Source organism: Callithrix jacchus, chromosome 16 (genome assembly GCF_049354715.1).
Source record: "Callithrix jacchus isolate 240 chromosome 16, calJac240_pri, whole genome shotgun sequence".
Classification (NCBI taxonomy): Eukaryota; Metazoa; Chordata; class Mammalia; order Primates; family Cebidae; genus Callithrix; species Callithrix jacchus.
The window spans coordinates 44,652,858-44,676,990 of NC_133517.1; the positions used below are offsets into that span (position 1 = coordinate 44,652,858).

A 24,133-nucleotide genomic window follows, 5' to 3' on the forward strand; every position below is an offset into this window, starting at 1 on the left:
GCTCTCAGTAAAGAAACTGACTTCATTTGGAAAAAAATATGAGAAATTTAAAGCTTACAGACACTCTTCAAAACAATAGAGATTATGGTGGTAAGCAACTAGGAAATAGTTTGGTAGCTGTATGAAATAATAAGCTAAACTGTATATCACCTAGAAGTTTACAAGAGAAAACCACAAAAAGAGACAGTTAAGAAAAGTTCCCCTGGTATCAGAACAAACCTGCAAGACTGGTCTCAGAGATTAACCCTGTGGAAAAAAAATATATTTAATTTCATAAGACTGTGGAGTATTTTCTGTCTTATGACATTGTTAAAAATGACAGAGAAATTAGCCTGCATGTTATCCTAACATTCTACCATCCTCTAACAGCTAGGTGTAACACCAACAGAATTAGGCAGCTTAACAGAAAAATTAGAGAGGGACAGTAAACAAAACTACTGCTAAATTTATTGTTATTTCGGGTGACTGTGCATGTGCCCAAGGCTGCACTTGTTTCTTATTTTTACGGTTTTTTTTTTTGAGATGGAGTCTCGTTCTGTCACCCAGGCTGGAGTGCAGTGGCGTGATGTCAGCTCACTGCAATGTCCACCTCCTGGGTTCAAGCGATACTCCTGCCTCAGACTCCTGAGTAGCTGGGATTACAGGCTTGCACTACCATGCCTGGCTAAGTTTTGTATTTTTGGTAGAGATAGGATTTCGTCACGTTGGTCAATCTGGTCTCAAACCCCTGACCTCACAATCTGCCTGCCTTGGCCTCCCAAAGTGCTGTGATTACAGGCTTGAGTCACCATGCCAGACCAGGCAGCACTCTTTGAGGAGGAACATCAGTAACTTCATGTTGTAGGAGAAATAGATCCCATTGACATAGTCTAACCAAGTAACAAATAAACAGACAAATACCAATAAGCCATGAGGGTTGTGATGGTTAATTTTATATGTCAGTTTGGTCACAGAGTGCCCAGATACTTGGTCAAACATTATTCTGGGTGTTTCTGTAGGGTGTTTTTGGAATGATTTAATGTTTAGTCAGTGGACTTTAAGTAAAATGATTACTCTCCACAACCTCATTCAACCAGTTGAGGATCTGAATAGAACTAAAAGACTGGCCTTCCCCAAGCAAGAGAGAATCCTCCTGAAGCAGATTGCCTTCAGATTTTATCTGCAACATTGGCTCTTTTTGATTCTACACCAGAGAGCTTTTAGATTCTAACTAGAACATCAGCTCCCCTAGGTCTCTAACCTGCCAGCAAAACTTGCAGATTTTGGACTTGCCTTTCCCAATAATCACATGTGCCAATTCCTTTTAATAAATATATTTCTCTGTGTGTATATGTACACACATCCTAATGATTGTGTTTTTTTAAAGATTGCTGACCAACATGGGAGTGAAGTTAATTCATTATCTAGTGCTACAGTATATTATCTAAAACGCCCAGTTTTCAACCAAAAAACAAGAAAGTATAACCCATTTACAGTGAAAACACAACTTTTTAAAGCAGCTGTCAGAAATTACTTTTGAAAGGTCCTGTATGTCAAACTTAGCAGACAAAGACTTGGAAGAAGCTAGTATAAATATGTAGAAAGAACTAAAAGAAGTCACTCTTAGGAAATAAAGGAAGATATGATGAAAAGTTTCATTAAATAGAGAATATTAATAAAGAAATAAAACAGGAAAAAACTGAATGGATATTTTTACCTTTAAAAATATAATAACTAAAATAAGGAGGTCACAAGAGAAACAAAACAGTAGGAGCTGCAGAAGAAAGAATTCATAAACTTGGAGACCTAAGAGTAGAGCTAAGACAAACTAAAAAACTGAGAACAAAGAATTTAGAAAAATAAACAGAGCCTGAATACAATGTAGAACACCATTAAAGACAGCATCATACATATAACGAGAGTATCAGAAGCAGATGAGAGAGATAAGCAGAAAATGTGAAAAAATAATGGCCAAAAGTTTTAAATTATTTTTAATTTTATTTTTAAAAAGCAGTCTGCACATCCAAAAATCTTAATAATCTCTACTCCAACAAATCTCACTAAAAATTTTAAAACTAAAGAAAAATAGAAAATCTTGAAAGCACACACATAGGAACCACAATAAACTTAATATCAGAATCAACTGACATCAGAAGGCAATAGGACATATACAAAATGCTGGAAGAGAAACTTTCAACCAAGAATCTCATATCTGGTAAAACTATCTTTCAAAAAATGAAGGAAATATAAAAATATTCACAGATAAACAAAAATAGAGTATCCATTGCTAGCAAATCTGCCATACAACAATTAGTAATGAAAACAAGGGACCTCAGACAGTAATATAAATCCACATGAAAAAAAGAATGAATGCCAGTAAACTTTACTAAGTGATTTTAAAGATAAGATGAATGCATATTTCCTTTCCTTTCTTCACTTAATTGATTTGAAGATAAATTGTATAAAACAATACATACATACATGCATTATAGGGTGTACAATGCATAGAAACACAATATATTTTAAAATAACAACACAAAGCAGGCAGATGAAACCAAAGCAAAAAAAAAAAAAAAAACCAGTAAAAACAGATCTTAACTCAAATTCACAAAAATCATAAAAAGAATTAAAAATGGTAAGTAAAAACTTTCATATAACAAACTCTGAAAATACACACGTTACCTCATTTCTTCTCTCAGCTTCTTTAGTTTGCATATTAAAATGTATATAGGTCTAATATAGTAATAGCACTGGAATTATTTTCTATAAATATGAAGTAGATTATGACAAGTAGTAAAAAAAAAACAAAACCACTATATATATGCTTACAGATACATACATACATATATAGTGAAACAGCCATTAATATCCTCTATAAAGTAAATAATGCTGAGATAGATTGCTAGCCACATGCAGAAGAATGAAACTAGGACCTCTATCTTTCACCAATCTTTAAACTATCTTGAGAACTTAACTCAAGATAGTTTAAAGATTACAATGTTACATTAAAAAATATTCATTTAATGCCAAGGAAAGTAGTACAAGAAGAACAGACTAACAAAAAAAGTAAGAAATATATAAAACAAAATGTACATAACAAAAACATAAAGCCAACTATATCAATAAATTCATTAAATGTGAATAGATTAAGTAATACATAAATATTGTCAAGATGATAAGAAAACAACATAAAAATCTATGTGGTCTATAAGAGACAAACTTTAGATTTAAAGACAAATACTTTGAAAGTAATAAAATGCAGCATGGTACTGGTACCAAAACAGAGATATAGACCAATGGAACAAAACAGAGGCACCGGAGGCAACACAACATACATACAACTATACAATCTTTGATAAACCTGACAAAAACAAGCAATGGGGCAAGGATTCCCTGTTTAACAAATGGTGTTGGGAAAACTGGCTAGCCATGTGCAGAAAGCAGAAACTGGACCCCTTCCTGACACCTTACACTAAAATTAACTCCAGATGGATTAAAGACTTAAACATAAGACCTGGCACCATAAAATCCCTAGATGGAAATCTAGGCAAAACTATCCAGGACATAGGAGTAGGCAAGGACTTCATGAACAAAACACCAAGAGCATTGGCAACAAAAGCCAAAATAGACAAATGGGACCTAATGAAACTCCACAGCTTCTGCATGGCAAAAGAAACAGTCACTAGAGTGGATCGGCAACCAACAGAATGGGAAAAAATTTTCGCAGTCTACCCATCTGACAATAAGCTGATATCCAGAATTTACAAAGAACAAAAATGGATTTACAAGAAAAAAACAAGCCCACTCAAAAGTGGGCAAAGGATATGAACAGACACTTTAGAAAAGAAGACATATATGAGGCCAACAATCATATGAAAAAATGCTCACCGTCACTGGTCATCAGAGAGATGCAAATCAAAACCACATTGAGATACCATCTCACGCCAGTTAGAATGGCGATCATTAAAAAATCTGGAGACAACAGATGCTGGAGAGGATGTGGAGAAAAAGGAACACTTTTACACTGTTGGTGGGAGTGTAAATTAGTTCAACCATTGTGGAAGACAGTGTGGCGATTCCTCAAGGCCTTAGAAATAGAAATTCCATTTGACCCAGCAATCCCATTACTGGGTATATATCCAAAAGACTATAAATCGTTCTACTATAAGGACACATGTACACGAATGTTCATTGCAGCACTGTTTACAATAGCAAAGACCTGGAATCAACCCAAATGCCCATTGATAATAGACTGGATTGGAAAAATGTGGCACATATACACCATGGAATATTATGTAGCAATCAGAAATGATGAGTTCGTGTCGTTTGTAGGGACATGGATGAATCTGGAAAACATCATCCTCAGCAAACTGACACAAGAACAGAAAATGAAACACCGCATATTCTCACTCATAGGTGGGTGATGAAAAATGAGAACACATGGACACAGAAAGGGGAGTACTAAACACTGGGGTCTATTGGGGGGAAAAGGGGAGGGCCAGTGGGAGGGGGAGGTGGGGAGGGATAGCCTGGGGAGAAATGCCAAATGTGGGTGAAGGGGAGAAGAAAAGCAAAGCACACTGCCATGTGTGTACCTACGCAACTGTCTTGCATGCTCTGCTCATGTACCCCAAAACCTATAATCCAATAAAAAATTAAAAAAAAAAAGAAAGTAATAAAATGAAAAAATGTGTATTATAAAAACAAAAATCATAGAAAGGTGAAGTGGCTATAATACCAAACAAAATAGACTTAAAACAGAAAAAAAGTCCTTAGTGTTAAACATAAAAATTCTTAAATAAGAAAAGTGTTCATCTATTAGGACAATATAACAATATACATATTATACACCTAACAATAATATATCAATATACACATATGTGTGCCTACCAACAGAGACTTACTATACCTGAATAAAAATTTGAGAGAAGTGAAGGGGAAATAAACAACTCAACAATAATTAACGAAATAGAGGCTGTCAAAACAATAAAGAATATCAATAAAACCAAAAGCTGGCTCTTCACAAAGACCAACAAAAACGACAAAACTTTAAGTAAGTTAATCAAGACAAAGACAGCTCAAATCACTAAAATTAGTAACAAAAGAGGGGACAACCTTTTGACTTTACAATTACAATACTGACAAATGCAATCCACAGAGTCAACACTACTCCTATCAAGATACCAACATCATTATTCACAGAACTAGAAAAAAACTGTTCTAAAATTAGTATAAAACCAAAAAGGAGCCCAAATAGATAAAGCAATCTTAAGCACAAAGCTTCAAGCTTCACATTGCCTTACTTCAAACTATACCATAAGGGTATGGTAACCAAAACAGTATGGTACCGATACAAAAATAGACACAGAGGCCAATGGAACAGAATAAAGAACCTAGAAATAAAGCAGGACACCTGCAACAATCTTATCTTTGACAAAGTAAATGAAAATAAGCAATGAGGAGAAAATCCTCTATTAAGTAAATGATGCAGAGATAGACTGCTAGCCACATGCAGAAGAATGAAAGTTGGACCCCCACCTTCTACCATATGCAGAAGTTAATTCAAGATGGATTAAATATTTAAACGTAAGACCTTGACCTACAAGAATCCTAGTAGACAACCTAGGAGACACCACTGTGGACATCGTCTTTGCAAAGAATTTATGACTAAGTCTTCAAAAGGAATTGCAACAAAAACAAAAACTGACAAATAGGACCTAATTAAACTAAAGAGCTCCTGAATAGCAACAGAAATTATCAACAGAGAAAACAGACAACCTACCAAACAGGAGAAAATATTTGCAAACCGTATCTGACAAAGGAATCCAGAATCTATAAAGGGACTTGAACGATTCAACAAGCAAAAAACTAACAATGGCATATAATTCTTTTCATATCCAGTTTCTGCAAAGTGGATTCAGTTTGCTAATAACTTTTCAGGACATTTGTATGTTTGTTTATGAGAAATATTGATGTGTAGTTTTATTTTCTTGACATGTCTTTGTTTTTCTTATTAAGATAATTCTGACTTCAGGCAATTAAGTGATCCCCCTCTCCTATTTTTTTCAAGAATTCATAAAAATTGCTATTCTTTCTCAAATAGAAACAGAAAAAGCATTTCACAAACTTTAACACAAAAACTTTCTCAACCTGAAATGTACTCAAAATAATATCATCATTTTTTTTTCTTAAGAGGCAGGGTCTCTCTCCGTTGCCCAAGCAGGAGTGCAGTAGTGCAATTAAAGCTCAGCACAGCCTAGAACTCTTGTGATCAAGGGATCCTCCTGTCTCAGCCTCCCCAAATAGCTAAGACTGTAGTTGTACACCACCACATCCAGCTTCTGTTTATTTTTTAATTTTTAGAGATGGGATCTCACTATGTTGCAGGCTGTTCTGAAAGAAGATTTAGTATTATTAAATGACAATGCTCCCCACATTGATCTTTAAATTTAATCCACATCAAAATCCCAACTGGGAGTTTTTACAGAATTAACAAGTTGGTCCTAAAATTTATATAGAAATTCAAGGATGCAGGATAGCCAAAACAAAAAAGAAAAGTTAGAGGATTCACATCCAAATTTCACAATTTTTTTATTTTATTTGTTCATATTTTAACTTTTTATTTTGAAATAATTGTAGATTCACAGGATGTTACAAGAGAGAGGTCCTGTGTAGTCTTTGCCCAGATTCCTCCAAGGCTTAGATTTTTTATAACTGTAATACAATATGAAAATCAGGAAACTGATATTGGTACAATACATGTGTATACTTCTATGCCATTTCATCATGTGTAGCTAGACGTAACCACCATCGTGATCAAGCTGCAGAACTGTTCCATCACCACAAAGATCTGCCTCCTGTTGCTCCTTTAAAATCATACCAGCTCTCTTCCCTGTCCACACCCACAAATTTCACAATTTTTAACAAAGCTTTAGTTATCAAGATACTGTGGTACTGCCATAAGGTAGACATTTAGATTAATGAAAAAATTTTAAGTCCAGAAATAAACCCTCATATTTATGGTCAACTGATTTTTTAAAATTATGCCAGAACAATTAGATTGTCTTTTAAATAAGCGGTGCTGGGACAACTAGATATCCACATGCAAAGTAATGACTTTGGACACCTCCCTCACATTATATACAAAAATTAACTCAAAACGAATCATAGAACTAACTGTGAGAGCGAAAACACTTAAAACTCTTAGAAGAAAATATTTAAGTAAATATTCATGACTTTAAATTAGGCAATAGATTTTCAGAATGACCCAGAAACCTAGCAACAAAAAAGTAGATAAATTGGACTTTCTGGCCAGGCATGATGGCTCACACCTATAATTCTGGCACTTCTTTTTTTATTGCATTTTAGGTTGTGGGGTACATGTGCAGAACATGCAAGATAGTTGCATAGGTACACATGTGGCAGTGTGTTTTGCTGCCTCCTCCCCTTCACCCACATCTGGCATTTCTCCCCATGCTATCACTCCCCAGCTCCCCACCCCCTGCTGTCCCTCCCCTATTCCCCCCAATAGACCCCAGTGTGTAGTGCTCCCTTCCCTGGCACTTTGAGAGGGTAGATCACCTGAGTTTAGGAGTCGAGACCAGCCTGGCCAACATGGTGAAACCCCATCTCTACTAGATACAAAAGTTAGCCAGGCATGGTGGCACATGCCTATAGTCCTAGCTACTTGGGAGACTGAGGCATAAGAATCACTTGAACCGAGGAGGCAGAGGCTGCAGTGAGCCGAGACGGGGCCACTGCATGCCAGCCTGGATGACAGAGTGAAACTCCATCTTGAAACAAACAACAACAAAAAAAAATCCTGGAACTTCTCAAAATTTTTAAAATTTTGTACCTTTAAGGAACACCATCATGACAGTGAAAATACAACCCACAGGATAAGTGAAAATATTTGCAAATCATATATCAGATAAAGGACTTGTATTCAGAATATATAAAAAATTCACAACTCAATTACATTTAAAACCCCACTTATAATAAATGAAAATTATTTATGATTCATAACTGACCATACAAAATGGCCAAGAGGTACGTGAACAGATGTGCCATCATTATTAGTCATTAGAGAAATACAAATCAAAACCAGACAAGCCTCCGTTTCACATCTACAAGATTAATTATGATGAAAAAGACAGATAATTACAAGTGCTGGTGAGAATGTAGAGAAATTGGAAACCTCATATATTAATGGTGGGTATGTAAAACATTTTGGCCACTTTGGTAAATAGTCTGGCACTTCCTCAAATGCTTAAACCATTTGTGTTAAAGTAATCACAGAGTTACCAAACAGAGTAATCTTATGACCCAGCAATTGCTAGCCAAAAGAAATATATGCATCCATCTACAAAAATACTTGTACATGAATGTTCCTAGCAACATTATTCATAATGGCAAAATGTTGAAACAATTCAGACATCCATCTACTAATGAATAGGCTGTAAGGTATGGCTTATCCATGTAATAAAATACTATTTTCCAATAAAAAGTTATGAAATAGTGGTATATGCTATTACATAGTTGAAGCTCAAAAACATTACCTTAGTGAAAGAATAAACAAGATATTGTACAATTCCATTTACATGAAATGCCCATAATAGGCAAATTTTATAAACAGAAACATGCTAATGGTTGCCTAAGGCTAAGGGTATATGATATGATGGTGACTATTAATAGTGTAGGGTTACTTTTTGAACAAAAGAAAATGTTCTAAAATTAAATTATTGTGATAGTTGCACAACTGTGGATATACTAAAATTAACTGAATTGTACATTTTAACAGGTGAATTGTATGACATGTAAATTGCCTTATTAAAGCTATTTCAAAAAATGCATACTACAGATTAATGTCCAACAACAGGGCTTTTTTTGTATATTGCTTTCTAATTTTAATTCCTTTTATTACTTTTATGATGTTTGCTAGGATCACTAGCCTAATGTTAAATAGTGGCATACTGGGCATACTGGCCTCATTCCACACTTTAAAGGAAAGTTTCTAACACTTCATCATTAAGTACTACATCTGCCATAGATTTGGAGAAATATCCAACTCATGTATTACCAACTCCATAAAGAATTTTTATACCACCCAGCCTTGAATCATGTTTTTCTCTCGGAGTGCCCTTAGTATTGATTGTCTGCCTCAGCAATGCAAAGAAAATAATTTTTGTTTTTGTTGTTCTAGTATTGCTTAATACTAAGCAACTTTCAAAGAATAAACTGAATGCCCAGAAAAATTCTCAGGGCACAGGAACATAGAAATACCCACACCAGTCATTTAGCTATCATTTTTGCATGGCTATCAATAGCCATAAAACAACTTTTGCATGATTATCAGCTTATATTTTATGTATCTTTTGTGACCAGGATCTTATTTCTCTGACTAAGCTCTCAGTGGTCATGAAACATGTTTATTTGTATTTCCATGAAGTTTTACAAATACGTCCTCAATAAATATCAGTCGATTAGGTCCTTTCAGGGCTTGTACTATCATTACCACCCATGTTTTACATTGTATCTAGCTCTTCTTTTGGATCCTATGGAACATAAATCATTTTCAAAGGTGAGAAAATATGAATTGAGAGCACTGGAGTAGTTAGCATGAGCTTGAGATGGGAGATTCTACAGTACTTACAAATTAGTACAACTGCAAAGGTAGCAGCAAAGTAGTCTAGGGAGTGAGGGCCTGCAGAACACCAGGTCATCTGGGACTAAGGCATGTCCTTACATCCTTTGTTTTCTTTCTATTTTTTCTTAACTTGACCACCCTGGTTTAATGGCCAACTGCTTCAGCTCCAATTTTGTGCAACTACAGAATCGAAGCAATTTTTGGAAGCTATTCTAGAGGTAATTCAGGACTGTACTTCTCATTTTGAAGGTGAACAAAGAAAAGAGTAAATCATCCACCAAGTTCTTGTAGTGAACTGGTATGAGCACAGTAGTTAAACCTTCCCAATTGTGTTCTATTGATTCGGCAAAGGAACTGTGAGTTACCTGCTTTCCTTTTCCTTTCTAACCCAAAACGTTGACTTAATGAACTGGTTCATGAGACTTGAATTGCTACCATTTTTTGGGCTGCTGAGTTAAAAGTACCCAGGCTTTATGAATAGGAATTACAGGACTAGATTTTTTCAAATCTGCCAGTATCATCATAAAAATGTGAATAACGTCTTTAGATCACATAGTACATAAAAGAAACTTTGGCAATAAAAATTAATAGTATATGCATTTACTGCCTTATGGTCTGCTGCTTATTGAATTAGTCCAGTTGCTGAGAATAAAATCATAAAGATTACTAAAGAAAAATAACATAAAAATGTATTTGTTTATGATCCTGCAATACCAAGAGAGGAATTAAAGCTGTGATTTAAATAAAAATCATTTGTCAAAAATATAATGGAACACAGAATAAAAAACAACTTACCTTTCCTCAGTAGGATATGTTAAAACTGCAGGAATAAGGCAAAGAAACTCCTCACTACGTGCAGGTTTTCAAGGTGAAAGAAAATCCTTGTCAATCCTAGCAGTGAAAAAAAAATAAGGAAGGATGATTAATAACTCTGATGGCAGGACAAAATAAACCTTGAAATCTAAACAATCTTCCATCACACAGGAAGAATATGAATCTATTATCTCTCTGCATTTTAATTGTCAGTTTGTTATTGTTCAAGTACTGTGGAATTCTGCTTAAATGTGTGAATAGTTTTCAGTATTAAAGTAGAATTGTGGAAATTCTTAGTGAGTCACATAAATATCTAATAACTTCTATTGCTCATAAGTACATATAAATATATAAGATTCCCCAGTAGTTATTTAGCAATTCCTGAATCAACATTGCTCACATACTGTGTTGCACAGTTATAGGTGTGAGTAAAGTTTCTTGCTCTTAATATATAAATTCAGTATCATTGCTGCTTGGAATGCCTATCTTGGATTATTATGCCTATCCTTAAACCAACAACAACCAAACAAAACCACATATATCCTTCCCTGGAATCTTTCACCTGATTAGCAAACTCTTAATATTACTTTTCTTTTTTTAATATTTGATTTGTAGGTTTGGGGAATAATAAATTGTGTTCCCTTTGGAATAGGATACTCTGTTCCATTGGGATTGCTCAAATTTGAATATTAATTTTTCTTAATAAGAAAAGTATATTAGCATTAGGAGAGAACTTTTACCCTGTTTGACTGTACAAATGAAAGTAACACTGGTTATTGTTAATAAATAATCCAAACACATTATTTTGTTTTTCAAACAGCATTATTGGACAGGTGAATGTGTTGGCAGGGTAACTCTCGTTCATGCAAGGAACCCAGGCTCGTAGCAGCTCTGCAATCTCAAAATCACCATTGATTGTCTCATCCCCAGCCAGACTGAAGGGGAAGAAAGCATTGAAGACTGCATACAAGAGGTTGTTAGCAACTTGGGACTAGCAGTGGCATTCAGTGAAGTACTCCTAAGGGAGGTTGGGAAATAAAGTCTTGCTATATACTCAGAAAGCAAATGGAATACCTATTTTGATGAACAATTAGTTAATTCTCCCACAATTATGCTTAAAACTGATTACTTTCTAGCTTGATGAAAAACTAGTGTTCATATTCTACTGAAGTCTAATTTAGTGATTTATGAATTAGGCATAAATTCAGAATACTTTATCTATGCTAATGCATTTTATTATGCATTATGCTCATATTTTAGATAAGAGAATTGGGACACAAAGAAGTCATGATTTCACGTAAAGTCACAAGTTTACCTTATCTTTAACTGTAAGTCCAGCTCTTCCATGAAAAGATTTTAACCTCCTCAGTGAAATAAAAAACTAACAAAGTAGTGTCTGTTTTTCATCAAACCTACTAATTGATCTTTCCTCCCTTCAATACTTTATGCTAACCTAAGTCAAAATTTTCAGTAGAAATAGTAAATATACTATTAAAATAATTGAGAAAATGTGTGAGAAAGAGGTCTATATCTCAGATACATAGTACTCAATTACATTATTTAAACATTATTTTGATATTTAACAAACAAAAGTTCAAGCTCAAATGATATCAATGGTGAATTTTTCAAACCTTTAAGGAAAAACTATACCAATTATACACAATATCTTTCCAAAAATATTATTAGAGAGGACATTTCCATTGTGAAGCCAGCAATGACAAAAGCAGATATTATAAGGAAAGAAATCTACAAACCAATATCCCTCAGGAACACAGACACAAAAGTTATCAACAAGATATAACAAAGTATATTCAGCACTATACTAAAAAGATAATACATTACAACCAAGTGGGTTTATCTTAGAAATGCAAGGCTGGCTTAACATTTGAAAATCAATATAATTCGTCAAAAAAACAGACTGAACAAGAGAAAAAAACACAGGATCTTTTTAAAAGATGCAGAAAGAAAGCATGTAAAAAGATTTCACATCCATTTATATATTTTTATTCAGCCAACTAGGAATAGAAAAGAAATTTTTATTAACCATGCTACTTACTAAAAATTAAGTAGCATTTTTAACTCTACAGCAGATTTCACAGTTAATGGTGAAAGACCACACGTTCCCCCTGTAACTGGGAAAAGAAAAGCAAGGATGCTCACTTGCACCATTCCTATTCAGCATCGTACAGACAAGGCAAGAAACATAAGTAGGCATACAGATTGAAAGGAAATAAATAAAATGGCCCATAAAAATAAGTCATTAGATTTTAACAAAATTTAAAACATTTGCTCTGTCAAAGATACTCTTAATAGAATGAAAACTCAAGGCACAACCTAGGAGGAAACACCTACATATCACATATCTGACAAAGGATTTATGTGCAGAATACAGAAAGAACTCTCGAAACTCAACAATAAGCAAGAAAACAACCAATTTTTAGTGAGTAAAATGTTTGATCAGAAATACCTTCCCCAAAGAAGATATAAGGGTAGCAAATAAGTGGTTGGAAAATTATGTTCTGCATCATTATTCATTATAGAAACATAAATTACACCATAATGAGATACCACTATATACCTATTAGAACAGCTCAAGTCAGAAAAGCTGACAGCACTAATTGCTGTTGAGGGAGTGGGCCACTGGAGGTTGAAAGTGAGAATGCAAAATGATACAGGTACTTTAGAAAATAGTTTGGCATTTTCTTATGAAGTTAAATATATGCTTACTATATTATCCAATAATGCAATCAATCTTCATTATTCACAAATTCTGCATTCGTAAATTTGCCTATTTGCTAAAATTTATTTGTGACCTCCAAAATCAATAGTCACCAGCACTTTTGCCATCACTCACTAATATCTACAGGGAAGCCAAAACATTTAGTCACACAATATGCACTTTTCCAGCTGGGATTGAACAAGCTGATAACTTGACTTTGTGTTTTAGTTCTTATACTATAAGTAAGTGTGTTTTTTGTCATCTAGTTAGTTTTCTGCATTTTGTGCTTTCGGTGAGTGATTCTGAAGTTTAAAACAGCCCCCATGTGTGCTATGAGGACACAAAGACATAAGAATGACATAATGGACTCTGGAGACTTGGGGGAAGGGCAGGAGCAGGGTGAGGGATTAAAAGAAAACTATACACTGGGTTCAGTGTACACTGCTCAGGTGATGAGTGCACCAAAAATATATATATATATAATTTTATAGCATATATATATTGAGGAAACCCTGTCTCTACTAAAAACTACAAACACTGGCCAGGCATGTTGATACGCCTGTAATCCCAGCTGCTTGGGTGGCTGAGACAGAATTGCTTTAACACAGGAGATGGAGATTGCATATATATATGAATATATATATATATATGGAGGAAGACAGAGGGTAGAAAAGTTGAATTTATACCATATATATATGGTTATATATTGATATCTTTATATCTATATGTGGTTATATATATGCTATTTGCTGGATAGGATTTCTAGTCTCGATGTCAGTTGAGACATCATGTTTTATATCTATATATCTATATATATAATATAGATAGATAAGGAGATAGATAGATAGATAGAAATTTCTTTATCCATTCATTGGTGAATGGGCATTTAGACTGGTTCCATATTATTGCAATTCCGAATTGTGCTGCTATAAACATGCCTGCACAAGTGTCTTTTGTATATAATGACTTCTCTAGGTAGATACTGCCCAGTAGTGGGATTGCATGATCAAATGGTAGATGTACTTTTAGTTCTCTAAAGAATCACTGTTTTGCATATGGTTGTACCAGTTTACATTCCCACCAGGAGTTTAAAAGTGTCCCTTTTTCACCACATTCACACCAACACTGATTAGCTTTGGATTTTTAAATTATTCCTATTCTTGCAGGCATAAGGTGGTATTGGATTGTAGTTTTGATTTTCATTTCCCTAATAAGTAGTGATGTTGAACATTTTTTCATGTTTGTTGGCCATAAGTATATCTACTTTGGGGAACTGTTTATTCATGTTCTTAGTCAACTTTTTGATGGGATTTTTTTTTTCTTGCTAATTTGTTTGAGTTTGTTGTAGATTCTGGATATTAGTCCTTTGTTGGATATATAGATAGTGAAGATATTCTCCCATTCTGTGAGCTGTCTGTTTACTCTGCTGACTCTTTCTTTTGCCACGCAACAGCTCCTTAGTTTAATTAAGCCCCACCTATTTATCTTTGGGTTTTTGTTGTTGTTGTTTTGTTTTGTTTTGTTTTGTTTTGACAAAGTCTCACTCTGTAGAGCAGGCTGGAGTGCAGTGGTGCCATCTCAGCTCACTGCAATCCCCACCTTCCGGATTAAAGCAATTCTCCTGACTCAGCCTCCCAAGCAGCTGGAATTACAGGTGCATGCCACCATGCCCAATCAATTTTTTTAGTTTTTAGTAGAGATGGGATTTCACCATGTTGCCCAGGCTTGTCTCAAACTTCTGGGCTCAAGTGATCTGCCTGCCTTGGCCTCCCAAAGTGCTGAAATTACAGGTGTGGGCCACCATACTTGTCTTATCTTTGTTTTTATTGTATTTGTTAGGGGGTTCTTGCTCATGAAATCTTTGCCTAAGCCAACATCTAGAAAGGTTTTCCCAACGTTATCTTCTAGAATTTTTATAGTTTCAGGTCTTAGATTTAAGTCCTTGATCCATCTTGAGTTGATTTTTATATAATGTGAAAGATGAGGATCCAGTTTCATTCTTCTACATGTAGCTTGCCAATTAACCCAGCATCATTTGTTGAATAGGGTGTCCTTTCCCCACTTTATATTTTTGTTTGCTTTGTCAAAGATCAGTTGGCTGTAAGTATTTGGCTTTATTTCTGGGTTCTCTATTATGTTCTATTGGTCTACATGTCTGTTTTTATACAAGTAGCATGCTGTTCTGGTGACTATAGCCTTATAATATAGTTGGTTGAGTAATGTGATGCCTCCAGATTTGTGCTATTTCCTTAGTCTTGCATTGGCTATGTGAGTTCATTTTTGGTTCCATATGAATTTTAGGATTGTTTTTTCTAGTTCTATGATGAATGGTGGTGGTATTTTGATGGGAACTGCATTGAATTTGTAGATTACTTTTGACAGCATGGTCATTTCACAATATTGATTTTATCCATCCATAAGCACAGAACATGTTTCCACTTGTTTGCGCTATCTGTAATTTCTTGCAGCAGCGTGTTGTAGTTTTTGTTGTAGAGGTCTTTCGCATCCTTGGTTAGGTATGTTCCTAAGTGTTTTATTTTTACTTTTTGCAGCTATTGTAAAAACAGTTGAGTTCCTGATTTGATTCTCATCTCAGTTGCTACTAGTGTATAGCAGTGCTACTGATTTGTATACATTAATTTTGTATCCTGAAACTTTACTGAATTCATTTATGAGATCTAGGTACTTGTTTTCTTTTCCTCTCCCACCTACAAACTCTCAGTCAACTTTTTAAAAATGTTTCTCCATCCATCACATTATTTTTATTCCTACTGTCACTGCCCTGGTCTCAGTGTTTTCCACTACATTCTTGGTTATTGAATTATCTCCAAATAAGTCTTACTGGCTTCAGTTTTCTTTTACTCCCCCATCAATCATCCCAGTTTACCACAGTCAGAATGGCCTTCCTAAAAATGGAAGAGTTTTAGACTTTACCACGAAGCTTTTCCAGTGCTTCACACACTGCATTTTCACAAGAGAAATTGCTCAACATATACTCGTAAAATTAAAAAAAAATATGTTACTCAGAGTATCTACCCTGGCACTTTTCATATGAGAGGCACTTATTAAATAGAATAAATTTTCTAGTTGATGTTAATTTTTAACAGATCTTAAAGTAGAAGGCATGAAAACTGAGAAATATAAATGTGTTGCTCATAAAGAAGGTAATCAGATTTAGCTTCCAAAATGTATCTGAACAATATTCCAGCAATGCTCCTGGGACATCAAAAGGGTCATTTTAGCAGCTTAGGTTCTAACTTTATCATTTCAATTGGTTTATTATTTGTTTAGTTTCATCTAAGTGAAGTTTCCCATAGATCTGAATATTTCCTCCAAATTCCTTTTCCCTGTAATATTTTAGGTATGTCACTATTATAGCCTTTTGTTAAATAAAAATATACATATACATGTACATACACATATGGGCACACATACATACATAATTTAACAAATGGATTAATTTAAAAACACAAAAACAAAGCTTTATGCTCATTATACTATTGTATTTCTTAAGACAAATATTTCTTAAAATTCAAGGAGTAGAACTTCCTTGGGTAGCTTTATTTATTTTCAGGGTAAATTAGAACAACTGAAATCCTCCCTTAGAATTCTAAATACCCTAAAATCAAACCATAGAAAAATGACTCTAAACCATTTTGTCTAGTAGGCAATTTAAGACCCAAATGAAATTGGAAAGCCAATTACTCGAGTAATATAAACCCCTACTGCAAAGAAGAAAACTCCAGAAAAGAAGGTCTCAAATAAAATAGAGGAAACACTAATACTACATAACAAGGACAAAGGTGATTTTTAAATCCCTTTTCTTTTGTGGTTCAAGTTATACCAGTCATGTATAATAGTTATACAATTTTATCTCTCTAATCAGCAATGACCATTTTTGCAAAGGAGAATGAGTTCCATACAAGGTCAAAAACAGTGTGAATGGTTCTATAATAAAAAACTATTTGAAAAAAAGTTCCTTTAAGACCATTTACTATCACAGAGGCAGAAAACTGTTTCTGTTATCCACAGGAACCAGCATTACTGCTTTAAGTCCAGAGCACAGTTGCCAAGAGTGATATGAGTCATTAAGCTGCAAGCAGATACTAAGACTCGGAAGGTCCAGGGCGTTGCACACTGTTCCAGTATACTGCAGCCCATAATGTCTAGGCAATCAAAGATCAAAGGTCAAATGAAGAAACCACAAGTCTACTATTATGGAAGATTATTTGGCACACACTCAATTTCACTGTCTTCCCTGGTGGTCAATAGTATTAACCTGAAATGCTACAAATTTTATACAGAACTTGCCACAGGAAGCATGATCCCTTTAGATAAAACTTGAAAGTGAATTGCCTATAACGTGAATGACTTGTTATTATATGCCAATTCACTCCTTTTGGATTACTGTTAATGCCCTATTTTGAGTGAAAGAGACGTAACAATTTCACTACTTCCAATTTTTACATCACCACACTGATCTCTGGACAGTCAAATTGAAGAGTGAGAAAGCCCAGTCAGGAAGAAGCACAGCACCCAGCATCGTCTCCTCATGCACACAGCCAGAAGGAATGGGATATAAAAGAGAGAACCACATCTTATTATATATGAGCCAGCAGAATGCATATATATTACTCTGACATTCAAAAGGAAATATTTAAAAATTAGGAAGAAACAGACCTGTGAATATACTAAAATTCATCACATAATTTAATGATTTTCCAATATCCTCAGTCTTTCCCTTTATAATTTCTTCTCCCATTATGCCTTCAAACTTGTTAATTACTACATTATATTTTAATCAACTCATGTTACCAGTAGTACAAACCATGGTTCCCTCTGTTTCCAACATTCAAATTCAACCTTCATCCCTTACTGTTCACTCTTGGAACTCCATGCTCCACTCATCCCTGATTTGGGCCAATTTCCCAAAAGGAACTATTTATTTATTAATTCATGTATTCATTTCATTCATTCCTGGCCTTTGAAAATGCCACTTTTCATTTGAAAAGTCTTCATGTTTGCCCTTATTACTTAACGAACCCTTAATCTAATTACTCCTCTTCCATATCTATTGATCATCCAGTTAGGTGCAACTTCTGTATGCTCTCACTGTACCTTATTCTTATTTCTGTATTATTGTGTTTCATGTTCTTTTTTGTCACTTTATTTGACTTAAGACTATAGTCTCCTTAAAGAAAGGGATTTTTTTTTCACTTCTTTATTCCTGGCCTAGGCAGAGTCCCCAGCACACAACAGGCACTGCATAAAAAAATATTGAATACACAAGTCCAAATAAATAAGATGTATTTTTAAAAATTATTTAACTGTGCTTTGGATCCAGAAATTCATTCCTCAGGAATGAAGTAATATATTAGATAACCAGGTGTGTCTCTTTGTTTCTTTTCCAAAACGGCAGAATAGAGGATTCCTCAGCTACTTGGGAATAGCAAGATAGTTCATAAAGATAAACTCTGTGAGCTTTAAATCAAGAAGGAAAATCTGAATCCACTGGAATCATGAAGGACACCCCAGATGTCAAGGAGGAGAACACTGGCAAATAGCTCCTGTGACAGCATCCAGCTCATAAAAGTGAGTGAAGCGACAGGAAAAGCTGCAGGCACTTTCCCAGTCCCAGGCATTGAAGGAACATACCTCAAAGTAATAAGAGCCATCTATGACAAACACACAGCCAATATCATACTGAGTAGGTAAAAGCTAAAATCTTTGCCCTCGAGACTTGGAACAAGACAAGGATGCCAACTTTCATCTCTCCTGTTCAGCGTAGTGCTGGAAGTCCCAGCCACAGCAATTGGGCAAGAGAAAAAACTAAAAGGCTTCCAAATAAGAAAAGAAGAAGTCAAACTATCTTCACTGACAATATGAGTCTATACTTAGAAAAGCCCACAGTCTCTGTCCAAAGGCTTATAGATCTGGTAAACAACTTTGGCAAAGTTTCAGGATACAAAATCGTGTAAAAATCTGTAGTATTTCAATACACCAATAATTTTAAAGCTGAGAGACAAATCAAGACACAATCCCATTTACAATAGTCACACACAAAAATAAAATACCTAGAAATACATCCAACCCAAGGAGAAAATGTCTCTACAAGGAGAACTTCAAAACCCTGCTCAAAGAAATCTTCACAGACAACAAAAATAAATAGAAAAACATTCCATGCTCATGTATTGAAAGAATCAATATCATTAAAATGGCCATCTTGCCCAAAATAATCTACAGATTCAATGCTATTCCCATCAAACTATCAATGTCAATTTTCACAAAATTAGAAAAAGCTGTTCTATTAATAAGTTTCACATGGAACCACAAAATAGCCAGAATAGCAAAAACAAACAATTCTGAGCAATATGAACAAAGTTTAAGGTATCACAGTTACCTGACTTCAAACTATACTATAAAGCTATAGTGACCAAAATGCATGAAACTGGTACAAAAACAGACCCATTGACCAATGGAACAGAATAGAGAACCCAGATATAAAGCCACACATCTACAAACATATGATATTTGACAAAGCCAACAATGGGGAAAGGTATCTATTAAATAAATGATGTGGAGATAGCTGGCTAGATTCATGTGAAAGAATGAAACTAGACCCCTACCTTTCATCATGTACAAAAATTAAGTCAAGATGGATTAAAAATTTAAACGTAAGTCCTCAAACTATAAGAATCCTACAAAAAAAAAACTAGGAAACATTATTCTGGACTTGGGCCTTGGCAAACAATTTATGACTCAGTCCTCAAAAGCAATTGCAACAAAATCAAAAATCGACAAGTGGGACCTAATTAAACTAAAGAGCTTCTGCACAGCAAAAGAAACCATCAAAGCATAAACAAACAACCTACAGAATGGGAGAAAATATCTGCAAACTATGCACTTTCTGTTTAATGGAAAATTAACCAAGAATATTATTCACCATTAAAAAAGCAAGTGACAAAGTACAAATTTTATTATGACCTTAATTTTATTATGTGTTTATATGAAAGATTTGCCTTAAAAATGTTTTCTAAAAGGTTCATTGTGATTAATTCTATGAGATAAGATTTTAGGATCTATATATATTCTACTTTTAATATAATTTAAATGTTTTTTAAATTTATTTTAATTTTTAATGTTGTTTGTACTGAAAAACTATTTCCCTAAAATACTAATTCGTTTATTTCTTTCCAAAATCAAAAAAAACACAGAGGGCATTACGTTGCTGTTTTTTATTCATTGTAATTTTTTCTTTGCTTTAAAATAGCTAATGACCTATAGTTAAATAATAAACCAAGGAATACATAACACAAAAATTTTATATTTTAATGTAAAACATAAATTTCTTATTCTTTTCTTTTAATGCTATGATCAGAAAGCAAAGATTTTCTTATAGATTTACTTCCTAATCATATTAAAAAGGAGAAAAAAAAGTGAAGAGATAAGCAAAAAGAAAAATAAAGAACTGATGGGACAAAAATAAAGCTGACACATAAAGATGGAACAAGTGCTTTCAAATTTATTTAAATCTCATTCCTCTTTGAAAACCTATCAAAAAATATGGATCATTAACAGAAAAGAAAAATGTTTATTCATACAGAATATGCAAACTTTAGTGAGTTTATAGGTTCCATGAATAACAAGCATACTATTAAAGAAAAAATTATTCAATGACACTTGATAAAGCATAGTAAAAAAGACTTTATTCAAGGCCATTGGAATAGGTATAGGAACTTCTGCAATGATATTTTTCATCAGAGAGAGGTACTTGGTTTGACCTCAAATACAGCACGAGCAAGTGAAAATGTATAATTAAGAAGTAGGACAGGTGTATGCTGATGGACAATTAATGAAAGGAAAAATCAGGGAGAAGGGAGATTCTGGCTAAGCCAACCTAACGAAATTCTTGCTGAAAATGGTCAGAATGATCAGATATCTGAGGGATGGTAGAGGAAGGAACCCGACCAAATATTTGGGGTGATCAGATATTGAGGGTGGTTCTTGCTAAAATTACTCAGCAAGTTTTTTGCAAAAACTAGATTTTACCAGCAAGTGCACAGATGGGTTTAGAAGGTTCAGGAGCCTGATGAAAATTTGGTCAAGCAAAGAATGTGTCAATACATCAGAACAACAACAACCAAAGACCTAAAGAGACAAAAGAATCGATAACAACACAGAGTTAGACACGTAAAGAAGAAACAGAACCCAGGTGCGGATTGCCTGTAACAAATCTTCCTTGCATCCTTTACTTATAGTTACTACCAACGGATTTTTAAACCCAGAAAATCTTTACAACTTCAGACAGGAGTAGGAAGTAACATTTCTTTCCACTTGTCTAGAAAAAAATATTTAAAAACAAAACTAGTGAAATCCAGATCCCAATATAAAAATGCAGATGTGAGTAACTGTGCCTATGCCTTAATATTTACAAAAGATAAGAACACAGTTATTTCACACAGGTGAAATAATTTGAATAGAATGTCTTAAATCCAAGCATTGCGATTTTGGAAGTCTGGTTCCCTTAATTCAGTGCATTAAAAAAAAAAAAAGAAAAAAAAAACCTTGGAATGGTTGGAGATAAAGAAAAAATAGAAAAACAAATGAAAGAGCTTTCAAAAAAATTAATTTTTTCAAGTTAAAAGAGATACTAGAGAATTTTGCAGAATGATATCTGAGCACTAATTTAAATCATTTATATCTGAAGAGCAGTTTGCCAATTTTTACTTATACTGTAACCCAAAAAACTAAAAGTTATATAACCAACTTTACATATAGAGAGTTTGTTATTTTGTCTGTAACTAATCTGTTCTTCCTACTGTGTCCCCAACTATTTGTGTAAGTAAATACACAATCTAAAGTTTAGTCTTCAAAAAAAAAGACCTTCAGGATATGTTTGGTTTCTTAGATAAAAATTCTGTCACAGATAACGATCCTCTAGCAGCTCCTCTCCTTAGGATGGAAGCAGTAGTGCTGCTCACATGCTCTAGACTAAAAACAGAAGCAAACAACTTAGGGTTTTTGAATACGAATTCCTTTCCAATCCTGGTCTCCAGTAAATAAATCTGCCCTTGGTAATCTTTGTTCCATCCTTTTTAAGTTGATGCCATGTTTGTGCTCAGAGTCCAGGCCTGGAAGGTCTTGCCGTATTTCCCACTTTAGTATAAGGTCTGACTTTGAGTCCCCTGCTTCATGGAACAGATAATCCATCTGTAGCCACTAAACAGCAACACTGCTATCCCAGTGATTTCTATCAAGTTCTTTCAGTCAAATGCTTTCTGCCCAGGCATATTATCCGTGACGTGGTAATGTTCTCAGCTGGTATGAGTCATTCTGCAAGGTCCAAATCTAGCTTTCTCCCAGGGTCTCAAAAAGAGGTATGAGGAGGACTCCTCTCTGCACTTCATGATACTCTTGTTTATCAGACACACTATCCCTCCAAATTGAAGTCTGAGGAACAGAAGTTGAGACCCTTGCATTTGATCACTTCACGCATCACTTTCTGTTTCTCCTTCCTACAATCCCTCAAGAGTGGAGAGGAGAGTTTTCCCCTTTTCTTCTCCCCTTCCATCTCCCTAGATTTTCCCTACTTAGAAATTCTGTGACCTAGCCTGGTGAGCAATATTTTTCCAAAGAGGCATAAACTAAATATTTATCAAACAATAGCCTGGCTTGCAAAGGTAAAGTATGGACACAAAAGCGCTCCTTTTAAATTTCAGAATCTGAAGCCTCTTTGTGTCTTCATGGATTCCTAGGAGTCCAAGAGTGAATGAAGCCTCAGAAGGTCAAAAAGATAATCACATTTTAAAAATTAAGATCTTAACTTTGCTCTATTTGTTCCCTATCCTATGTCAACTCCTCATATCCCCCTGCATAAATTAGGCACCCCTTAGCAGCAAAAATTATAGGAAACATTGACAAAGAGCTATAGATAGAAATGATACCAATGCCTGCCTCCTTCTCTACTTTCCTACTCCTAATTTCAGTGCATGCTAGAATGGCTGCAGTGCATAGCTAAAGTAAAGTTCATTGTTTTTCCTCAACCAGTGTACAGCTTCCAACACCTCTATTCAGAGATGAGATTCAGTGGAACTGTGTTGAGTCTCAGGACATCACCTTAACTAGTAGCAGGGAAGCGACTAACACTACTTGAATTCGCTCAACTGACCTATCCTCTCTCAATGTCTGTCAATCAGACAGCAGAACTAGTTTTCATAGTTCTCTTTCTCTCAAAGCTCTTGGAATTATTTCCTTCTGAGATTCAAGAAGAGGAGACACAGGTTGTCTATTAGCTCAACTACACTATTTTACTTTAAATGAGAAGTTTAACAAATCAGAATATTCTATTTGAATCCTGTCTACCAAAAATAGGTTGTCTTTAATTCATGAGTATATGTGCTATCTGAATTTTGAATGGTAACATGACCTTGCCTCTTTTTTTCAAGCTCTAAGGCAGGGGTGTCCAATCTTTTGGCCTCTCTGGGCTGTATTGAAAGAAGAAGAATTTTCTTGGGCCACACATACAATACACTGACCCTAACAATAGCTGATGATGATCAAAAAAGAAAGAAAAAGTCTCATATTATTTTAAGGAAGGTTACAAATTTGTGTTGGGCCATGTTCAAAGCCACCCTTGGCTGCATGAGGCCCATGAGGTTGAACAAGCTTGCTCTAGGGGAAAATTCTCACACACAAATGAAAATCTTGTTTTACCTTTTTCATCCCAACTCCCAGGTTAACATATTAACAACCAGAGTCTTTAGAAATTAAAGATGGTAAAAAGATTAATGGTGGGAAGCAGCAGAAAAGAGGGTCTAATTTTCTAACCACCTTGGAAAAACCAGATGTTATATGAGGGATGACATTTGAGAACAGAGTGAGAATTAAGTAACAGTTTGGGGATTGGGGTTCCTAGATGTGGTTCCTATATATAGTGAATAGTGAACGGAAAGAAGTTTTTCCCTGGTCAGGGTATG

General features: G+C 34.6%; 1 long non-coding RNA gene across 2 annotated transcripts in view; it reads right to left on the bottom strand.

Annotated features, from left to right (window-relative positions):
* Positions 1-24,133, bottom strand: part of LOC118148474 (uncharacterized) — a 497,078-nt gene that overhangs the window by 455,731 nt on the left and 17,214 nt on the right. For both annotated transcript variants that reach the window (XR_013528280.1, XR_013528281.1), the window contains exon 2: positions 10,421-10,516. This is a non-coding gene — a long non-coding RNA (uncharacterized LOC118148474). The remainder of the gene's footprint in view (positions 1-10,420; positions 10,517-24,133) is intronic.